Source organism: Canis lupus, chromosome 9 (assembly GCF_003254725.2).
Source record: "Canis lupus dingo isolate Sandy chromosome 9, ASM325472v2, whole genome shotgun sequence".
NCBI classification, from domain to species: Eukaryota; Metazoa; Chordata; class Mammalia; order Carnivora; family Canidae; genus Canis; species Canis lupus.
Genome location: NC_064251.1, coordinates 23,445,722 through 23,466,447, shown reverse-complemented (window position 1 = coordinate 23,466,447; position 20,726 = coordinate 23,445,722).

Sequence of the window (20,726 nt, the reverse complement as noted above, 5' to 3'; positions counted from 1 at the left end):
AATTGGGTGCAAGGGGCCTGGGCAGAGGCTGTCTGAAGACTGGCGAAAGGAGAGAGCCAGCTCCTTTTTTAAAAAGCTCTAATTGAGTTCTGAATCAGCCTCCCTCTCTTTGATCCCTCCTCTGTTTCCCACACTGCCTGAAAGAGCTAGATCAGCACTTTATAACAAGGGTGCGTCTGCTCCCCACACCGCCCCCTCCCCGCCGCTCTCTGCCGCCGAGCCATCCACTGCTTGTCTCCTTCGCTTAAGATAATGAAGATGCTGAGAGATAAAATGTGTATTTAATAAAGGTGGGGGTAGGGAGGCGGGAAGGGGCAGCCAGGGCCTTCCCTAGTTTGGGGCCTAGCCAAGACTCAAGCTGAAAGCAAAGCTGGAGTAAGACTTGGCCCCAGGGTGTGGGGGTTTCTGGGCCTCTATCCAGCTGACTTCACTGCCTGCTGTTTGCCCTAAATTCCCCCACCTCCACCCTCTCACCCCCACACTCTTTGCTTTCCTCTTTCTTTGCTCCCGGTGGGGACAGGGAATCTTGCTTCCAACTTTATTTTCAGCTGGTAACTTGGCCTCTGGTGTGGTGTGGCCCCCCTCCCCCCAGTCAGCTGCAAGGTCGGGCTAGGGCAGCCCCCTCTAGCCTAGGCCCGGAGAAGCCAGCCGTGGGTTCACGGTGGGGGGTGAGAAAAAGCTAGAGTTAATGAAGACCAGCTGCTAGTCTGGGTTCTGCCTGCAGTTAGTCGGAGGCCAGCCTTTGGTGGTGGTTGGAGGTACTGGGGTACGTGACCTCCATCCCTGGGCACCAGGATATCCTGTGGCAGCAGAGGCTTCTGCGCCTCTCTGAGCTCGGTTTATCCTTAGTTTGTAAGAGGGTAGTCTGTTTCCCTGATGCCCTACTCCTCCCCTCTCCAAATAACACTCAGCCCTTATTGGGCTTTATAACTGGAGTGGCGGCCCAGCTGAGATCTGAGGATCTCCAAGTTCTTTTGTAAACACTCATTAACTGCCTGGGAAGAACCAAGAGCCCTGGTTAACAGCTGGGAGGGAACTGAGGCACGTTAGGGAGAAAGGCTTGACCTGAGCTCACCCCATGGACTCCACCCTGGGGCCTCCATCCATTCCGTCTAGCTCCCTTGCTCAGTCCTTCCTGTAAGACAGAGAAGGAGGTAGATGCAACATTGCTGCCCTCTCCCCTTCTAGGAAGAGGCCATGCTTTCTCCCTGCCCTCGAATATGTCCCTGACTTCCCCCGGCCCTTCACCCCATGACACTTTGCCTGCTCTGCTGCTGCTGGAGATCTGTGCAACTCTCCTTGCAAAATAGTCTCGCTCCAGCCCTCTGCAGCTCCCATCCACCTTTCCCTGGCCCACCAACCCCAAATCCCAATGCCTCGTTTTGAGCCACTGAGAAGATCACCTATTCTAAATTGGATCCGTAACCTTGAAGTTGATCTAATTGTGCTAAGAGGCCCCTCTGCCCCCTATATTTATCCCCCATGGTACCTGTGATAAATATTCTCTTTCTTTACCGTATTCATTCTGGTAAAGTTTCAGGAGATCCTATTAAGGGCTGGGTAGTGGCATCAGGTGACCTCTCGGTTCTGCATCTCATTCATTCTTCCACTGACAATTGCCATTTCTGGTGAGGGTTGTAACCCAAAGTCCCCCAGCCCCACTTGCTCACGCTCTCACCTGTATGTACATGTCTGCCCACTTTGACACACCCCCGGGTACACACAACTGGCGCTGCCACCGGGGTATGAAACTCTATCAGCTTCCAACTGCCACCCTGTTACTTCCGCGGCACAGGGTGGTGTGGGGATCGCCCCCTCCTCCCCTGGGGGCCTCCTAGGTATTTGGGAATAGTGGGGAGGGGTCCCTGGACGTGCCCTATGAGGGTCATGGGGTGAATGCCTCTATCCCCAAATTCTCAATGGCTCAGTGGCTTAGCAGGAGTGATAAGGAAGGAAATCTTAACCCCCATCTTCAGCATCAAAGCCCAAATCATCTGCTGGGGACAGGCAGGAAGACATGTCTTTTTCCTCTTGTCAAATATTATCCTACCCTTATGCCTGTGCTGTGCATTTGAGACTGAGCACTGTTCCGGTCCCCAGCCCATGACTCAGATCGCCGCCTTTCTCCCAGTGAGTTCCTTCAGCCCCATCAGTCAGCTCTGCACCCGCTGACCCAGGCAGGGCTGGGGGAAGAGGGCGGGAGAGCCTCCTGTTTGGAGAGTGGGCTTTAGGACCCAACGGGAACCCGAGCCTCTTGCAGCAGCCTAACCCAGAAGCAGGGGGGAATCCTGAATCGAGCTGAGAGGGCTTCCCCGGTTCTCCTGGGAACCCCATCGCCCCCCTGCCAGCACGCACCTGAGCAGGTAGGACCGTGCGCACCCCTTCCCAATTCCCCCTCGGCCGCCTTCCGCCGGGCTTCCCAGCTGCTGATGGGGTCGTTTCCCTCTCGCCAGTTCAGGCTTTCCCCATCCCTCCTCCCCCACTGCTCACTGTGGTCCTGGGAGGTGGGAGCCTGGGAACAGTGGGGTGTCTGAGAGCTCGGAGCCCTCGCACCCTACAGCGCCCTTCCTGCGCTGCCCCCCCGCCCCCCCGTCTCGGCGCTGCCCGATCTCAGGCTAAGAATGGAAAGTGGAAGGGGGAGGTCTGCCCAGGCCCCACGCCCTTGCACCCTCCTTTGCAGTATTGCTTAATCCCCCTTCCCCCACCTCACCTCGACGGGAGAATTGGCGGTGACGGGCGGATAGCGGAGGGAGCGGGAGAGGGACGGGAGCCTCCGGGGGATTTCTCTCCGGCTTCCTCCCGGCCTCCCCGCCCCAAGAGCTTGGGACTTGGGCATCCCCCAGCTCCCTACTCACCTTCTAGGGGACCCGATGCCCCTTTCCGGGCTCATCTCACACTTGGGTGCTAAAGGCTTTGCTGGAGGGTAGTGGAGGTTGTGAGTGCGTTTTGGTGACCTGTTCCTCTAGGGAAAGTTCTTTCAGCTTGGAGCCCCCATCTCTGCCAACACCTTGGCACCTATTGCAAGAAACACCCCCCCACCCCCGTGTGTGTGTGTGTGTGTGTGTGTGTGTGTAGACCTTGTGGTTTTAAGATCTATAAGCTTCTGATAAAGGTGGCTGTGTGCATCGACGACAGGGAGAGATCCCAGAGTGTGGCCCAGGCCAGCACAGACTCAGCCCAGATGGCTGGGGAAGGGGGTGTGGACCAGATCAGGGAGGCCACCCAGCCATGCCAGCTCCCTGGGTTTCTCGGCTTTCAGAGCCTCAGGCTCCTGGTGTTACCCCCAGGCTTCTCCCCTCCTACAGGCTCCCTGGGAAAGGGCTGAATGGCACCTACTGTTTACAGTGGCTTATTTTTCCCTCTAGTTGGGGGCTGACAAAGCCTGCTCTCTGAAGATGTAGGGCATCTCATTCTGGCTTAGTGGGTTTGCAGGAGGGATGTATGACTTGTCTGAGTAACTGTGAATGTGTGTGTGTACTGCCTCTGAGCGTAGCCGACTGGGGAAGAATGATAGGAAAGGCTGGTCACACTTTGGGGGAAGCCCTGTAGCTCTCTGTGGGGTGGAGTGGGTGGCGTGTCCCCATCTGGTAACTCTATCGAGGTGTGGGGTATGCTTTGCATTTCTCCGTGACTCCCTGGCTCCCGGAAGGTTTGGTTTTGGAGGAAAGGGTGGATAATGGAGTGACTTCAGACTTAGTTCTGCTCTAGACTCAGGAAGCAGAGATTCTGAGTGTGAGCATGTCTATGCATTTATACTGAAGGCTCAGTTTCTTTCTTTTCTTCTTCTTCTTCTTTTTTTTTTTTTATTGTTGTTTTGGTGAGACAGGAGCATTTATTTCAGTGAGGCCAACACCAGGAAGACAGCCGACTTAGTTTCTTCATTTGTAAAAAATGGCTATCGGTAGCAAGCCCCACTCGCTTGAGAGGGACACCTCTATAAAGACCCCAGAGGATAGTGTGCTGGGCAGCCTGGTGCAAATAGTAGTTATGGCTGGGGTGGGGGATGGGGGTTCTCAGACAGGATTCTCTTCCTAAATCTAGGTCACCCTCTCTGCCTTGGCTCCCCCACCCCCATCCTTGCCCATCTGCGGGATGGCAGAACCAGGCAGGCCATTGCCCCCAGGGCTGTGGAATTACCCTAATGCAGGTGGTAGCTGTGGCCAGAGAGCCTGTGGTCAGAGAGGACAGATCTCTCCACCAGGCTTTTCTTCCTCTGGGGCTCCACACCTTCTCCACCTTCCTTCTGCCATTCCTGCTCAGCGTCCTTGTCCCTGTCTCTCCCCTGCCCAGTGGCCTCCTTGTCCGGCTCACTGGACAGGGGCCCTAATCGGATTGGACAGCTGAGATCTGTGTGACGGCTGAGAGCAGGCGGGGGGTGGGGGGTAAGCCAGTGGGAGGATGGTATGAGGGCTGCCCCTGGCACTGTCCAGGCCTCCCAGGCACCACCGTGGGCCTGCGGACTCCTGACTTGGCTTGGCCCCGGGGAAGGGGTGCCAGAGGAAGCTAGGAATGAAGACCTGGGGAGGGAGAGACCTGCCCAGGACCCCAGGACCTCTTTGATCTTTGGTGGCCTTAATGTCACCATCTCTGACTGACCTGGAGGAGAGGACAGCAGGTGAGAGCCAGGCTTGCCCTGCCTTTCCTCCCACCATCCCCATGGCCCCTCTTTCTTCTCTCTTCTTGTTGGGAAATATGTGCACTTTCCCCATCCAGCCCCTTTGGCCAGTTCCCCCCTGTGGGTCACATCTGGGAGCTGCTGGGGGCAGCATGTGTCTGCCTCACTCTGGGTTGTTTCCTCCCCTGGAAGGTATTTCTCTCACTCACTCTCTGGGCTGGGCGCCAGGACTCCTGGGTTTCCCGCCTGCCTCTGGTGCAGGGTTGCTCTGCAGGCCTCCAGAGAGTCGCTAAGCTGGTTTCCTGCCTCCCTGTGTGGGGAGGGCATTCTCCCTGGGCTGGGAGGTGTCAAGAATCCCAGGTGGGATAGGGGTGGGGGCACCACAGTCCCCCGACTCCTCCCTTCTAGCCTCTGACTCAGCTTGGGGGCAGCACATGCCCTGCCTGGCAGGCATGGCCTGTTCTCGCCTCCAGGCTTCCATCTTTACATGTGGGCAGCCAGGATCTACTGCTATCCTTTTTAGCTTTTTTTCCCATGGTATCTGGGGGTGGCCATTGAAACCTCTATGTCCATACCCCCACATTTGGGGGAGCAGGGGATTAGCATAATTGAGGCTGGGGCACTATTCCGTCTTCTCTCCAGCTGGGCCAGGATGAAGGAAACCAGCACAAACTTCCCCATGCCAATTCCCTCTGCCCTCAAAAGACCAGTCAGTGGAGCCAGGCCCTGCCCTCTCGGTGCCCACAATGTGGTTGGCACTGATTTGTCAGAAATTGGGAAGGTTTCCCTCTAGACTGCTTGCCTCCTCTCTCCTCCTCTTGGAGGGCAGGGACAGCTCTAGGATTGTAGGCACTTATGGGCAGGCGTCCCCCTTGGGAAGGGGTGTGGGATGCCCCTGAGATGGCCAAGTTGGCACCAGCCCCAGGCTGGAGCGCTGGACTTGGTTTGGAGCTGGGAGTTTGTGGGGGAGAGCAGGACACGGGCCTCCCTGCCCCCCTCGTTTCCTGCTCTTTGGGCAGCTGTGGGCGAGAAAGGCTGCAGGGACTATTTTTAGTTGGTCTGTCCCCTGGCAGGAGGGACGTGCAGAAAAGCACGGGGCAGCAGAGGGGCTGGGCAAGGTGAGGGTAAGCAGGCAGGCGGAGGAGTGAGGAAGAGCCAGAGGGGCAGCAGATAGGGTGGAGAGGTGCGTTGGGGCTAGGGCAGGGCCTTGCACACAGGGTCCTGACCCAGGTAGATGGGTGGGGTGGGGTGGGGCGTGGGAACCCTGGGGACCCCTCAGGGCTCTCTGTTCTAGACTTAGAACTGGAAGGGGCTTGTGAGACCACCTAGGCAATCCCTCACCCTTACAGAGGGGCAAACAGGCCTCCTTGGACGGGGGTGGGGAGAATGTCACTTGCTCTAAGACACCCAACCAGTCATCGGGCTGCATCGGTCCCATCCCAGACCCCTCGTACCAAGTTTCTCTCATCAGGGTCCCTCGGTGCATCTGGTGGGTTGTGACTCCCTGCCCTACTGCAAAAAGGAGGACCTGGTCTGCTTCCCTCTCTGCTTGTTTATGCAGGGTCTCCGGTAAACCCCAGCTTGGTTTGTTTATAAATCTCCATCATGTGGAGAGAGCCTGTGTCCAGGCTGGAAGGAGGTCAGGGTTGGGGTTTGTTTAGGTGGCCTGTGGCCACTGGTGTGAATCGAGGTGCTGGGCCTCTTCCAACAGGCTCAGAGGCTGATGAGCCTGGGCTTGGAGACGCCTTAGGGAAGGGGCAACAGGTCTCATTCCATCTTAGAGACCCAGAGAGGGCCTGGATTTGTCCACAGTCCTGGGATGAGCTGAGGACAGACCAACGACTAGGATATAGTCTTGCAGGCTCTCCAGAGCCCCCATCCTGCCCCCGCCTAGGTGCCTAGGTCTTTCTGGTTGTTTGCCAATGCCACCGACAAAGGAGGGAAGCAGGCAGAAGAGTGGGTGGATTACCACAGGCTTCCAGACACAAGTGAACCCTCCTCCCAAGGCCTGGGGGGCAGGGGCAGCTGGTTGAACTTTGGGAGGATCATGGTCCCTGAGAATTCAGCCTCCCGCCTCAGCCTCATCCCTGGGGCCTGCCGTACTGCACAAAGACTATGCTGTGAGTAGCGCCCCCTGGAGTTGTTCAGGGCCCTGCGTTTGGAGCCAAATGGGGTGCTTCTGTCCCGCCCCACTTCCTTCTTCCAATCAGCATTGGATCCAACCTGAAGGAGGTGTTCCAGGTGGGCTTGAATCCAATGTGCCCTCCTCCACCCTGCCTCCTGCCACTGCTCCTATTCCTCTGTTGCCACCCCCTCCCCACCAAGCCCGGCACAATGCGCCACAAATTGTGGCACAGGAGCCCATCCCCCTCTCTCCACTCAGTCTCTAGGTCTCTGGGGGGCTGATTTATCATGCCCCCCCATCAGGCCTGCTGCAGTGTGTGAGAAATCAATAGTGCAAATGGATTGAGGTTGTTCAGCCTGTCGACTCCCCTTGGGCCCCCCCCCCAACTCTCCGGGGACTTGGCGAGTTACTCAGTCCCTTTCCAGCTCCACGGAGGAAGAGATATACACACCTAGTGGTTGCAGCTGGAGCGCTGAGCGCAGGAATCACTCTTTCTGTCCGTCTCTGTCTCTGTCCCTCTCATTCTCTTTCTCTCCTATACTGGGCTGGTCTTACATGACAAATGCTCTTGAACATTTATTTTCTAGGTTGGGTGGAGTGGGGGTGGAGGGGTTTAAAGGACAGTAGGCTGCCAGCCAGAGGTGAGGGGAAGCAGGTGGGTGAGGGAGACGGTGCCCAGGGAGGACTAGCTGGGGAGGGATTGGGTGACAGCCCACCCCATCAGCCTCTGGTAACCCAATCCCTGCACCCCACCCTCCTGATTCCCCTCCTGTTCAACTGTTCAACAGCTTCAGCAGCTGCTGGCAGGAGCAGGGCTGGCAGGAGTGTGTGTGAGTGCATGTGTGTGCGCCGGGGGTGGAGAGGGGCTGTGGGGGCAGGAGGTGCTGCCAGGACATGTTAAAGGAGCCGCGCAGCCAGGGTACGACTTGGGTGGCAGGAGGAGGTGGGGCTGGTGGGGAAGTGGGTGGTGAGTGATGGGCAGGGGGCAGGGGGCGGGGTGGGGCAGGGCAGGCTAGGGGTCTCACAAAACTTGTCTGCACTGGAACAGGACTTGGCGAGCCAGGGTGGGCAGCGATGAGGGGTTGGGGCGGGACAGCCACAGCTTGCCCTAGGATGCCTGTTCTTCGCCAGGGGGCGCATGTAACCATGGAGGACAGACACAGCCTACCCCTGTCCCCAGTGCCTGGGCTGTGCCTGCTGGGCATCTCAGTCTTGGTGACTAAGTCACTTCTGTCCTGGGGCTGGCAAGATGCCAGGCTCAGCTCTTCTCGGTAGGTGAGTCACTGCCCTGGCATCTCCCCCGGATGCAGCTGAGTCACCCGGCTGTGCCTGCTGGGCAGGTGGGCACCATGCTTGGGGTGGGGTTGGGGGGGACCGTGTGTGTAGCCCCCGGTGCCTTCTCTGATCTGCCTCTGGTGTGTCCTGGCCCCACCCACAACCCTGCAGCACCGTGCAAGGATGGTGTTTGTCCCATGGGCTCTGTGGAGGGGGTAAAGGATGAAGCAGGAGGCAGCGGGGTACTGTGAGTCAGTGTTTGGTTCGGGGTGAAGGGGGGGCAGTTGAGGAGACTGTGGGCCAGAATCTTAGTTCTGCCGCCGCTTCTTCTGGCAAGTTGCGTGACCTTGGGCAAGGCAGTTTCCTTTCTGCACCTCAGTCTCCTCATCTGCACAGTGGCAGCAGGATCCCTGCCCCAGATGACCCTTCAGGGACTGTGTTCATCAGATGGAATGGGGCCTAGTGTGCTTGTGGGAGGAGCTCCCTCTGGGATGCAGGAGGGGAAGAGGAGTCAGGGGTTGGGCAGGTTCCAGCACACATCTCCCACCCTGCCTTCATCCAGGTGGTCCTGGAGGGCAAAGCTTCCCATCTGCTCCCCACACTACCAGTGGTGCTATTGGGTAGGAGCTGCCCACAGGCTGTGAGAGGGAGGCCTTGTTTTGCTGGAAGCGTGGGCCCTCCTGGGGGCTCTCAGGGCTATTTTGTATCTCCTTTGGCTGCTGGGGGCTCTCTTGGGTTCCGCCTAATTTGGAGAGGGATCCCTGCCTTGGGAAAACAGTGGCTCAGGCTCCTTCCCCAGCCCAGTGCCTTTTTTGTGCAACAGGGCAAGGGCGGGCCCCAAGAGTGTCTTTCCTAAAGAGCAAGGAGCCCCTGGGCCTGTGGCTCTTCTCCATGTACCAGTCTCCTGCTGCCTCCTGCACTTTTCTCCCTTCTGAGTGAGGGTCTCTGCAGGTTGGGGGATGGGAACCCTGCTGTGGGTCCAGCATAGCTGGAGTTCAGCTGTTGCAGACTGAAGAGTCCTGGCCTCCCATGGGGACCTCTCCGGTTTCCTGGAGTCAAGTCTAGGTGGGGCCAGACACTAGCCCTGTGGGACTGGATGCCCTGAGCAGGGAGGACGTACCCCAGAGGCCTTGTGGGCTGTGTGCTTATACATAGGGGTGTATGAGTGTCTGGCCCCCTGTGGGGAATGGGTGTGTGGGTGTATGAATCTCATCCTTCATCTGCACATGGGCCTACTGCTAGGTCTGTTTGGGAGTGTGCCCCACACTCTGCTCCATGACCTTGTGTGTCTTACGTGAGCTTGCTGGATTCTACTCAAGGGTGTGGATACATGTGTGCCCTGTGTGTGCACGTGGGGGTGCACACCTGTGTGCTGTGAACATGCACACGGGTGTGCATATACGGGTGCCCTGTGTATGCATTTACACATCTGAATCTCGATATGCGCCAGCGTGCATGACCCTATGTGCTGGCAGGTATATGCGAAGGCCGCCCTTGATGGGAGGCAGCGTACCTGTGTTTGTGCATACTTGCATTTTTGTGTTCAAGGTCTTTCCCCTTTAGCCTTAGCTGGAGGGGATACCGGTAGAATCTGGGGCAGGAAGAACCTGTGCCGGCGAGGGGTGCCTGGCGCAGAGCCCCCACCCCAGGCTGGTCTCTCACCGGGGTGACGCCCCCTGCTGCCGGTTAGACCCAGGTTGCAAGGCCCGGGGGTGGGGGGAGCGCTGGGGGAGAAGGGGTTAAGCGTCGGAGTCCACATCTGGGAGCCATTGGCGCATTCCTGCCCGCTGAGCGCATGTTTGCGGATGGATCTGGACGGGACAGGACGGGAGGGGCTGGGCGGGCGGTTCGCACCGGTGGACGGAAATCCAGACGAGAGCGAGAGACAGCGGGGCCTGGAGGGCGGGAAGGGGCCCGGGAAGCGCGGCCCGAGCACCCTTCCCCAGTCCCAGTCGCGGACCTCAGGGCCGCGGTGCCGCCGACCGGCCTGTCCTACCTTCGCCTTCGCAGGGCTGGGTGGCGTGGGGCACGTAAAGCTGGAGGGAGGCAATCAGATCCCTCGGCCCTCCACCCCGCTGGGAAGCCAGGGCCATGGGGGACAGAAGCCCGTGTCCGCTCCCGACCTCCAATTCCTAGTCTGTAAAGCGGGGGGCCTGTCGGGCCGGTGGCTTGGAGGGCTCGGCCAGCCCGGTCAGGCTGAGAGTCTCTTCCTCGCTGGGGTGGAGGCCTGGGAGTGTGACACTTCCCCTTCCAGTGGGAAGTCCTGTGGGGGCACTTGTGGCCACTTCTCTGACGGGGCGCGGGGGGCGGGGGGGGGAGTGTTGTTCCTCTGTGATTGTTCTTTCATCCCCCAGTAGGCTGCTAGAGGTGGGGACGGGAGCCGTCCAAACGGAGCGGCCTGTGGCTGTGTTGGGGGACTGGGGTCTCTGCAGATGCACAGTGGTTCAGATCTGACCCCCCACCCCCCTCGCTAGAACCAGAACGTGAGCTTTCCTGGCTCCTCCAGCCTGGGCCAGGAGAGAGCAGCGGGGGTCCGAGAGCCCTCAAGCATGGACGGGTGCTCCTGAGCGCCCCCTGCTAGCCTCTTGGGAGATCCAAGGGCCACTGCCCTTTGGAGGGAAAGGGGGCTTGGCGAGGGGACGCCGTGACGGGTTGGGCTGGGCCCGACTTCCTCCGACCCGCTCGAGCTGAAGAGGTGTTTGGAGGAAGAGCAGAAGAGTCATTACTCGAGGGAGGTCTCCCTACTCTTGCACTTCCTTTTTTTTTTTTTTTTTTTTTTTTTTGCAGATGAGAAAATTAAGATTCAGAGAAAGGAAGCGACTTAATTCAAGGTCGCACAGCTCTCAGGTCCGATTGACCCCTGGAGGATTATAAGTGTAGGAGTCAGGGGCCTGAAGGCTAGGGCCAGAGTCCCTGTATTCACTTCCACATCACGCCCTCTTCCCCGGTGAAGGTGTGTGGGGCGTGTGTGTGTGATCCGTGCCCCTGCCAGTGTGGGTGTGGTTGGGGGCAAAGCAGCGCCGTACCACAGGCTGCTGTCCTTTCTCTACGGAGCCCTCGTCCCATTCTTTGCGCAGAACTTCTCCTCCTCCTCGCTCCGAATCTCTCCTTTTGGGGCAGAGGGAGGGAATTCTCCCGGATTCCCACGGTCCAGCCCTCCGTTGGGCACGTCTCCTTTAAGACTCGCCCTTCCCCGGGTCGGCTAAGGAGGGGGGGCGTGATCCTGAGGGCCCGCCCCTGGCTGGTGATAGGTCAGTGGGCGGGCGGAGGCGGGTCGGGGGGGAGAGGGCCTCCCCTCCCGCTCGGTACCCTCCGCCCCCCCCCCCAGTCTGGGGCTCCGGGTAAAGTTTCAGCCTCCGCACGTGACTCGCCATGGCCGCTGCCTTCGCCCCGCGCCCCTGAGCCGCGGCCCCCCAGACGGCTCCTCTCCCGGGACCCCGCGCCCCTGACGCTTAGCAGCCCCGAGGCGCAGGGTCAGGGCAGACGCCGAGCCCGCGGGCGCCCCGGACGGACTGCTTCCTCCCGCTGCGAGGTAACCTCTGCCCCGGGGATTTCGGAGAGCCCCCGGCTCCCGCGGGCATCGGGGCCCCGCGGCCTGCCCCGGACGGGAGCGGCGGGCGGCGACGCGGTGCCGGGCGGCTTCCGACGGGAGCCCGGGGTTTCCTGGGCTCCCAGCCCGCCGCCGCCGAGCCCGGGGTGGGGGAGCCCGGTGTGCGCGCCGGTGTGCGCCCGAGGGTTCGCGCGCAGCCGGGAGGCTCTGGGGCTGTCTCCGCGCGTGTCCCGGCGCCGGGAGCTCCCACTCCCTCTCCCCTTTCTCTTCAAAAACAAACAAAACAAAAAAGACTTTCAAACCTGTTTGGGGAGAGATCGGATGCCCAACGGACGAGCCCCCTCCTTTCCCTGCTGTTATCTGAGCTGCCCTGTGGTTTGGGGAGAATCGGCCCCGAGGCCCACCCCCACCGGAGCCGCCGGCTGGGGGGCGGGGCCCGCTCAGCTGGTGTCCCCCGTGGAGCGAGGGGAGCCGCCGGGCTCGGGTTCGGGAGTCAGTGCCCAGCCGGCAGGGGAGACAGCTCTCTGGGGTCTGGTGCCACCCCGGGGTTGTGGAAGCTTTCTGGGGCGAGGGGAGGGCGGGATGGGCTGGTTGTCTTTGCTCTGCTGAGGATGCCTGGGACTTGGTGCCACCCACGAGGAGGGGAAGCTGCTAGCCAGATGTGTATGTGGAAGGGGGGGGGCGCTGGAAAATCGGCTTGGCTATGCCCCCTCTCTTCTCTGGGCACTGCCCTATTGTCAGGCTGCTCGGTGGGAAGGGGGGCAGGCCACCAGTGTGCTAGGCTGGGTATGGGGACCAACCCCTCTGGAAGTCAGGCAGCAAAAGCCCCACAGCCTTGGGAGATATTTCCCTGCCTCTGTCCATCCTCTCTTGGATAGGATGCCCGTGAGCTGGCGTGGTGGGGTACCCTCCCCACTCACCTGGTGCCAGCTTCCTCTTCTTTTACCAGATTGCCTTCTGCCTGTGGGCTGTGTGCACATGTGTATGTATATGTTCTTAGAGGGACTTGTTCCTGAGAACACTCCCCCACCTTCTGCTGCAAACTCCCCCTCGCTTTTGCTTCTGACCACTGTCCCTTCTCCAGCTCCCTGGGTGGGAGATTCAGGGATGTCTCTTGTCCGCGTCCCTGGCTGCAGTGGTCACAGGGCAGGGTCGTTCTGGGGAAGTAGTTCGGTAAGGGCACCAGGTCTTGCTGCAAAGTGGGCTCAAGCCCCAAACTCTCCTCCAGGGCCGTGTGCTCTCGGTGGAGTGGCTGGGCCGGGGAAGCCCCACATTGGAGTGGAGGTGGCTTAGCACCTTGGGGCTTCCCCCGTGGGGGGTGGGGATGAGTCTGGGGGAAGAACAAGAGAAAGAGTATTTGGAGCTGGAGGAAGGGGGGTGGTCAGGGAGGTTGTGGCTATGAAAAGATGTTAGTGCACTGGGAGGGGCTAAGAAGTCATTTTGCTTGGGAGGCTGGGCCGCGTTGGTCCTGAGACAGGAACGGTCACTAGGGTCAGACTGCAGTAGGCCCCTGGGAGCTGAGGCTCTTAGCTTTGGACTTTGAGGGTGTGAGTGAACGTGCACAAAATGGTCACCGCAGGAATTTCCCTACGAGACTAGTGAGGGCACTGCAGATGAAGCGGCAGTTCTGAGAAGACCCTTGGAATGGCTTGGAATGGCTTCATCTTGGCCACCTTCTCCTATAACCCCCAAATCTCCATCCTTCGTTTGACCCTAAATGCCCCTGCTACCATTCTGGGACACTTCTCTGGTCCACCTCCTACTCCCAACCATGTGGCAGCCTGGCAGGAAGCTAGCTGTGGGCAGCCCCATCCTGATCACCCCTGTGCCTCCCCCGCTGGGCATAGTCACCCACATGTGCCATGACGTGGTTCCTGCCACCCCATATGGTGTGGGGGAGAGGACATGGTCTGAGTGGCCCTTCAAGTCTGTTTTGGGGGCATTGACCCAGATCCCAATTAATCAGCTTCCCTTCCCTAAATACTTTGGTCTTAGAAGCTGGCTCTGTCCTCTGGGACCTTTCCCCCAACCTACTTCTTGCTCAGACTCTAGGTTCTCTAGTTCTCAGAACTGTGTGACATGAGGGTGGGGCCTGCTCCAAAATATAAAACCTCAGTGCCCAGTTCCCTCTCATTTGTTTGGGCAGCATGGTCTGGGGCAGGGCAGGGCGGGACCTGGGCTGGGCTGAGGGGTAGATGTGTTTGGGCCTTTCTGGGGGTCTGTTTAGGAGCAGTATCTGGGATCTAGGGTGGTGGGCATCTGGGGAAGGTAATCCTATCCCCGTGACTAATGAACATCTCCATTTGCCCGGCGCCCCACACCCCTTTCTGGTGGCAGTGGTTTTCGGGAGTGTGGGAAGCTGGCAGGGTCCCTGGCAAGACGACCAGGGTTGTCTTGACTTACTGGGTTTTGGGAAAGGAGTGTGGCAACTGATACCCCAGCTCCCAGGGCTTTGGCTGCACATCTCCTCTGATGCCTGCTGTCTTTCTTCCCTCTGTTTCCCTCTCCACCCTCTGGCTGCTGTCTAGAGCCCACACGGTTTGTAGGGGGATAGAGGGTGGGGGCGAGGGCCTGGATCTCCGTGTGTGTCCAGGGAGTGTTCCGGGGATTGGCAGGATTGGCTGAGAGTGTCTGGGTGTCCCTGCAGGGTGGGCGGCGTGCAGGGACCAGGCCCAGAGTGTGTGAATGTGTCAGCGTCGGTGTGTCTGTCCCCAGTCTGGCTCGGGTGTGGGTGTCTCTTGCTCGTCTGGATCTGGCCTGCCGCTCCAGTCCCCGCCCCCCTTCCCCCCCAAGCTGGGACCGCCTGCTTGCTCTCCCTCTCTCTCCGCAACTGGAGCCTCCCTTGCCTGTTCCTGGAATTTGGAGAGGAGGAGGAGGAAGAGGCAGGCAGGCAGACCTCCCACACTCTAGCCCGCCCGCCTGGCATCCTGGGGAAATGAACTAGGTGCTGGAGAACTCAGGTTTCCCTGCCTTCTCCAGACCCTCTGACACTCGTCACCGAGTCCAGGGAGCCAGGTCTTACAGAAGGGCCTCGGGCTGCCCCCCACCTCCACCTGCCTGGCAGTGATGGCTCCTTCTTTTACCCAGCATCCTGTCTGCTCAGCCCCTGCCGGGACCTCCAGGCACCACTGTCGGCCTGGGGAGCGGGTGGGGGATTAGACTGCTGCCAGCCTGGCCAGCACCTGTTGCCAACCCCCAGCCCTGTAACTGGAGCCGGCCATGGAGGGGGCTACAAAATGACAGGTGGAATTTCTGCAACCAGGCAACCCCCCACCCCCACTGGATATGCTTTTCCCTTCCGGCCGGAACAAGGAAAGCCTGTCCCCCCCCCCAAGTGTCAACCTGATCTCATGGATGATGTCCCAATCCTGCCTGTGGGGGCAGGGCCTTGGGAGATAGGCAATGGAATGAGTTTATTACTGTTTGCCCAGTGACAGCCCCCCTCCCACCCCCGCCCCCTTCACTGGCTGCAGAGCTGGCCTGGCCTTGTTTAAGTTAACTGAGCTCTGCTGCTCTGGGAGGGCTGGGGGGCATGGGGGTTGTGGATGGGGGTGGTTCTCTGTTAATGTTTTAATTGCATAAAAACTGGGAGCTCAGCTCCCGACCAGTGGGGAGTCTGGGTCTGGCTGGCCGCCCGGTTTGGGCTAAATATAGTCTGGGACATCTGCAGAGAAGGGGAGGGGGGTGGAGGGAGGTTCCATTCCCCCCACCTTCCGCCAAGGTGCCCTCGTCTGGGCGGGCACCTTGGAGCAGGGAGGGGGGATTCCTCAGCACAAAAGGCAGGGGAGAGGCGGCGGGGGCTGGGTACAGTTGGGATCTCGCCCGTCTGGCGGCGGGGAGCTGCCTCGGATGAACCCGGAGGCTCAGGACAGGGCTGGACTGGGGCGCCCGGACTGGATCCAATGGCTCCGCTCCCCTCCCCCGAGCTGCTTGAGGTCAGGCAGTCTCCGCATGTCGCATGTCACGGTGCCCCGGCCGTGTGTCACTGTGACCCACTCGCTGTGTGCCTGTGTGTACACACCTACCTAGGAGTGGCTCCCTCCCGGCCCCTCCCCCGGAGCCTCTGTCCCCCGGGTCCTACCGCAGATCCCCAGCCCTCCTTCCTTCTGTCCCTCGGCCCACGGTGAAACCTCCAGCCCAGGAATCGAGACTTGAGAAGGGGAAGCTGCGGTGGGGAGTTCTCTGATCTCTAGTCACGGCAGGAAGCGGAGGGGCGGGGGCAGGGGGGACCGTGAGCGGTGGCCGGGAGGGAGGGCGCGGCAGGCCCGCCACCAGCCTCGCATCCCGCGCTGGCACTGGAGGGGTGACCCCTCCCGCTGGCCCCCGGCCCTCCAGCCCCAGTGGAGGAAACTTAGAGGACAGCTGATTCTCCGGGGCCCCTAACAATCATCATCACCGTCCCCCCCCCCCCCACGCTGAAAAAAATGCCTTCCTGTCACGTGCCTGTCACTTCCTGTCCCACTGTGGTTCCTGGGATGTTTGTTGTTGGTTGCCATGGAGATGGCTGCCGTGGGCACTACCCTGGTTCTTGTGGGGAAGGAGCTGCCCCTCCCCCTCAGGCCCACAGTTGTTGGGGGGGCACTTGGGAGACCTGCCTTGGGGGCTATTTTGGGCTGAGTGTGTGTGGTCTCTGATGCCCCGGAGCCCCAGGGCCCCCCCAGACTTCTGTCTGTGGGAAGGAGTCATAGCCACCTACTTAGACCAAATGTTGGGGGGAGTGTGACCGTGTCTAGCTGTGCTTGACTGTGTCTGACCGGATTTTGCAGACCCTGTGTCCTCCAGCCTGGGTGGTGCTGCCTTAAAGATGCATCATCACAGAGCTTCGTGGAACCTCTGCTCCCTATCTCCTTTTACCTTTGGGACCCCCTTCCATCTTGCGTTCTCATGGAAACTACCTTCCCCAGAGAGCTCCTCTGATTTCTTGGGGGTACAGGCTGGAGTGGGAAGAGGCTCTGGGCAGGTTGTGTGTGAGTCCGGCGGTGGGGAGGTGGTGATCTGCAGACCATCCTCCCCCCTGCACACAGCTTCTCCCTGAGTGTGCAGGCCCTGTGCTCTAAGGGGAAGGCCATGAGACTTTGTGACCCATTCTTCCCACCCCCTTGTGGGTTTCCCTCTTCAGCCAGGGATGGAGAAGAGAAGAGATTCCCCCTAGTTCTAACCCCCAGCTGGTAGGCCAGTGTAGCATAGGAAGTTCCTGGGGGGTCGATGGATGGGGGAGTATGGGGCGGGGTACAGTCTGACTCAGGCCTAGTCTGGGGTCAGAGCCAAAAGGATATCCTGAGGCAGGAGGGGGGGCGTTTCCAGCTTCCCTGCAGTCTGGGTCCCCGGGGAGGGGTACTGGGAGGGGGCTGGTAGTGCCGTGTCCTGCTGACTATCTGCCTTAGGATTTGGAATCTGGCAGTCTCAGCTTTAGGGCAGAGCTAAGGGGATGGGCAGGAGGGAGGAGAATGTTGTACACACACACACACACACACGTGCGCGCGCGCATGCACACGCACACCCACACCCTTGTTGTGTGCTCCCATTGTGAGAGAGCTGTGCTTCCTGCATGGTGGAGTGGGCAGACGAGTGGTGAGGGGGCACTTGCCAAGGTGAGGGTGGGGAAAGCCCCATGCCAGGCTGGGAATGAGAACGGTGGTTTCCAAGCTGGGGGGTCCCCTTTGTCTGTGCCCCTTTGGTCCCCCATCCAGACAGAGGTGCCTTTGTTTGGTCCACACACTCCTGTGGTCTGGCTGTGGCTTCAGCAGGCTCATCTCTTCCTCTTCCTGTTTTCTTCCTTCCTTGTAGGGTGCTCCCTCTCCTGGGGGCCTGGGCTGGCCCCTGCCCTTTCACCTACTCTCTGTTCCAAAAGAAGACCCCGTGGGTTCTGGGTGGCCCCTTAGGCACTCCGAGCTTCGGAGGTCCCAAGCATGTCTCCCAGGGGCCTCTAGGGTACAGGAGTCAGAGGCACCGTTGTGCCCTCAGAGACCACCATTTCCTCCTCCCAGAACCTGGCCTGTCCTGGGTGTGGGCTTGTCCACTTGCCCTTTCTACTTGGTGCTCAGTCGCTGCTGAGCCGGTGGCACGTGGGTGTCAGGTGGTCCTGTGTCACTGGGGCAGAATCTTGGGCCAGGTGGGGCACAGATGGAGGACACATCGCACCCACTCTTCTGGGACTGAGTGCTGCATCTTGAGGCAGTTGGGCAGTGGTAGCATCTAGAGGGTGGTGCTAGACTTCAGCCTCCCTCCCAGCCCCCTCTGAGGATGTGCTCAGGGCCTGCACATGTTTGGGGCAGGTTTTCAACCAAGTCCTAGCTCCAGTGAGGCAGGTCTGGGGCTCCAAGTGTCTGGCAGAGAAGAAGTGCCCTGCACCTGTCCCAATCTCAGCACAGTCCAGGTGGTCCCTGTCAGGCCCTGCCCGGGGATAGTGATCTCTTTCTCCAAGTGGGGCTGGCCTGGCTGGCTCCCTGCAGCTGGGACCCTGCTGAGCAAAAGGTGAACAAATGACCAGAGTGGCCGGATTGTAGATTTGTCAGGAGGGAGAAAGGTGAAGAGGGAAAGAGGGAACAGTGTCATCACTACTCCCTAAACCCTCCTGAAGATCTGAAGAACTTAGAGGAGGGGAGGATTGTGGCTTTGTGTGTGTGTGTGTGTGTGTGTGTGTGTGTGTGTGTGTGTGTTTTCCTGGAAAGTTTATAAATAGTTCCAGCCCACTGTTCTGGTTTGAAATGGGCAATGACCCGCCCTGCCCTGCCAGCTCCTGGTAGGGTAGGGGGTTCAGAGGGGCAGGTCTTTGTTTCTACCAGGGCTTGTGTTCTGTGTGGCCCTCTGCCCCCGACCCAAGTTGAGCTGAGCTTTGGGTGCCATTTGCCTATGATTCATGGACTGTCTAGAATGCTTAGGAAAGCCCCTGTCTCCCCTTCTTTTGAGCTCCCCAGGTCCTGGTCTCTCCCCACTCCGGGACCGCCTGACTCCTGTTCCTTGGAAGCTGTTGTGGCAGGGGAGCCTGGGGAACTGAGAGGAGGGAGCGTATGAAGAAGGGAGGCTGGCCCAGCAGGGTCTGGGACCCCTGGCTCCTCTTCTCTGGGGCTAGGAAAGGAAACAGTCTCTTCCCCTCCCCAAATCCAAAGGTTTCCCTTTTTTTGGTTTGTAAGATGAAAGGGAATTTGGGAAAGGGTTGTGGTTGGGCCTCCACCACAGCTGAATACCCCTCACCCACATCCCTCTGCTCAAGTCTGGGGGGAAGCAGACCCTGGGAAGTGGGTAACTCTCTCTCCGGGGCCTGTCTACCACACTGCTCAGGGAGCAGGAAGGGGGAGCAGACACACGGGCCAGGGAGGCACAGGGTGTGGTGAGAGGTGGGTGGAGAGGGGCCCTGCTGCCCAGCACCTCTTGTGCGCCTAGGGCTGTGCTACATGCTTTCCAGACTGTCTGAAACCACACCCCCAGTTGCTGAGGGTGGCAGCTCCCAAGCCGGTAAACAGATGCTCAGAGAGGTTAAGTGACTTGCCCAAGGTCACCCAGAGTGGCAGAGCTGAGATTTGACTTTTCAGATCTCTTGTTCTCTCTCCCATCTTTATGGCTCAGCCAGCTCTTGCCTTTTCCTAGGTGTGAGTCTGGGGACAGCTGGGGATGCCTGACAGTGGGTGAGGGATCCTGGCGCCTTTGGGGAGTGAGGGCCCTCCCTTCTACAGTACCCAGACCAGGCTCAATCTACTGGAGGTGTGGGCCTGTGGTTTTCTCTCCCTTGAGGGAGGGTGCACACGGGCAGTGGAGCTGGTATGGGGGGGTTGGATGTGGGTAGTTTGTTTTCCCTTTCTTTGGTGCTGGTTTCAGTTCTCTGACCGTGTCTTCTCTACCCCTGGGTGCAGGGAGCTGGGGCTCAGATGCCTCCCCAAGGGTCATGGCTCCAGAGGGATGAGGCAGGGCCTGTGCTCTTTGCCCCTGCCCCCATCATCCCTGCCCTCGCCCATCCCTGTTCCCTGGCTAGCCTGGCTCTTGGCCCATTTCTGTGACCTTTACCTCCTCCCATGGCCCAAGGCCCTCCCCGGGGAGCTGAGTAACTGTGTACCAGAGTTTGCAGGCTGTGCTGGGTTAGGGATAGTAAGGCTCTGATGGGGTTGGGTAGGCCTTTCGGTCTCTCCCTGGGGTGTGAGTTTGGTGGGGCGGGGCTTCCAAGCTGGGTGTCAAACTCCATGTCAAACTCCTCACACTCCTCACGGGCAGAGTTGAGGCATGGAGGTGGCTATAGTTATTTCTCCTCTGGGGGCCAGGGTGGGATGCAGAGGGTCTAAACTGGATTGACTGAATCTCCCCTCCCTGCCCCAGAAGCTGGGTCGGGATGCCTAGGTTCTGGAGTGAATGGCTTTTTGGGCCTTGGCTTCCCAAGCCTTACCTCAGGGAGGCGGGCCCCCGTATGGACCTGGACCCACCTGAGTGTTTGTCAGAGGGTGCGCCTCAGTGTGTGTGTTGGGGCCTGGTGCAGGGAGGCAGGTACAAAGGCCAGCTGGGCCGTGGGAGGGCCCGGGAATGCGCAGAGTGGGCAACCGTGGGGCTGTACTTGTGTGTCTGCCGGGAGCTGTGTCCTGGCTCCGTGCACCCAAGCCCCGAACCGTGTTCATTGTGTGGTGAGGCCCAGGTGTGGAGAGATGATATCTCTGGGTTCCCTCACGTGCGTGCCCGCACACACACAGGCTAGGGCGTGCAAGCATGCTCTTGCCCACCCAGACATGCTTTCCATAGGCCTGCGTGAGTGAGTTTCTGCGAGAGAGGAGAGAGAGAGAGAGAGAGAGAGAGAGAGAGAGAGATATTGACTGTCAACGCTGATGAGGCTCAGCCAACCCCTCCTTCCCTTGCCTGGCTCCCTCAGCTTGAGAGTTCCCGTTGTGTGGGGCCCCACAGGGGTGTGGGGGGGCTGGAGTGGCAGCTGGCCCGATGGGTGGGGCCCCTGTTCCTCTGACGTCAGCCTTCTCAGCCTGGGAGGGAATCAGGCAGGGGCCTGGGGGAGGGAAGGGGGCACCTCATCCAGGAGTAAGGAGAGAGGCCTTATGGTTGTCATAATTAGTACCAGTAAAAATCATGGTCATTAACAAGGTCCAGATTTCACTCCTGAGGGAGCTGCCCCCTCCCTAGCAAGTACCTGTCCCTGCCTCCCCCTCCCTCAGCCTGGGCCAGCTGGGCCC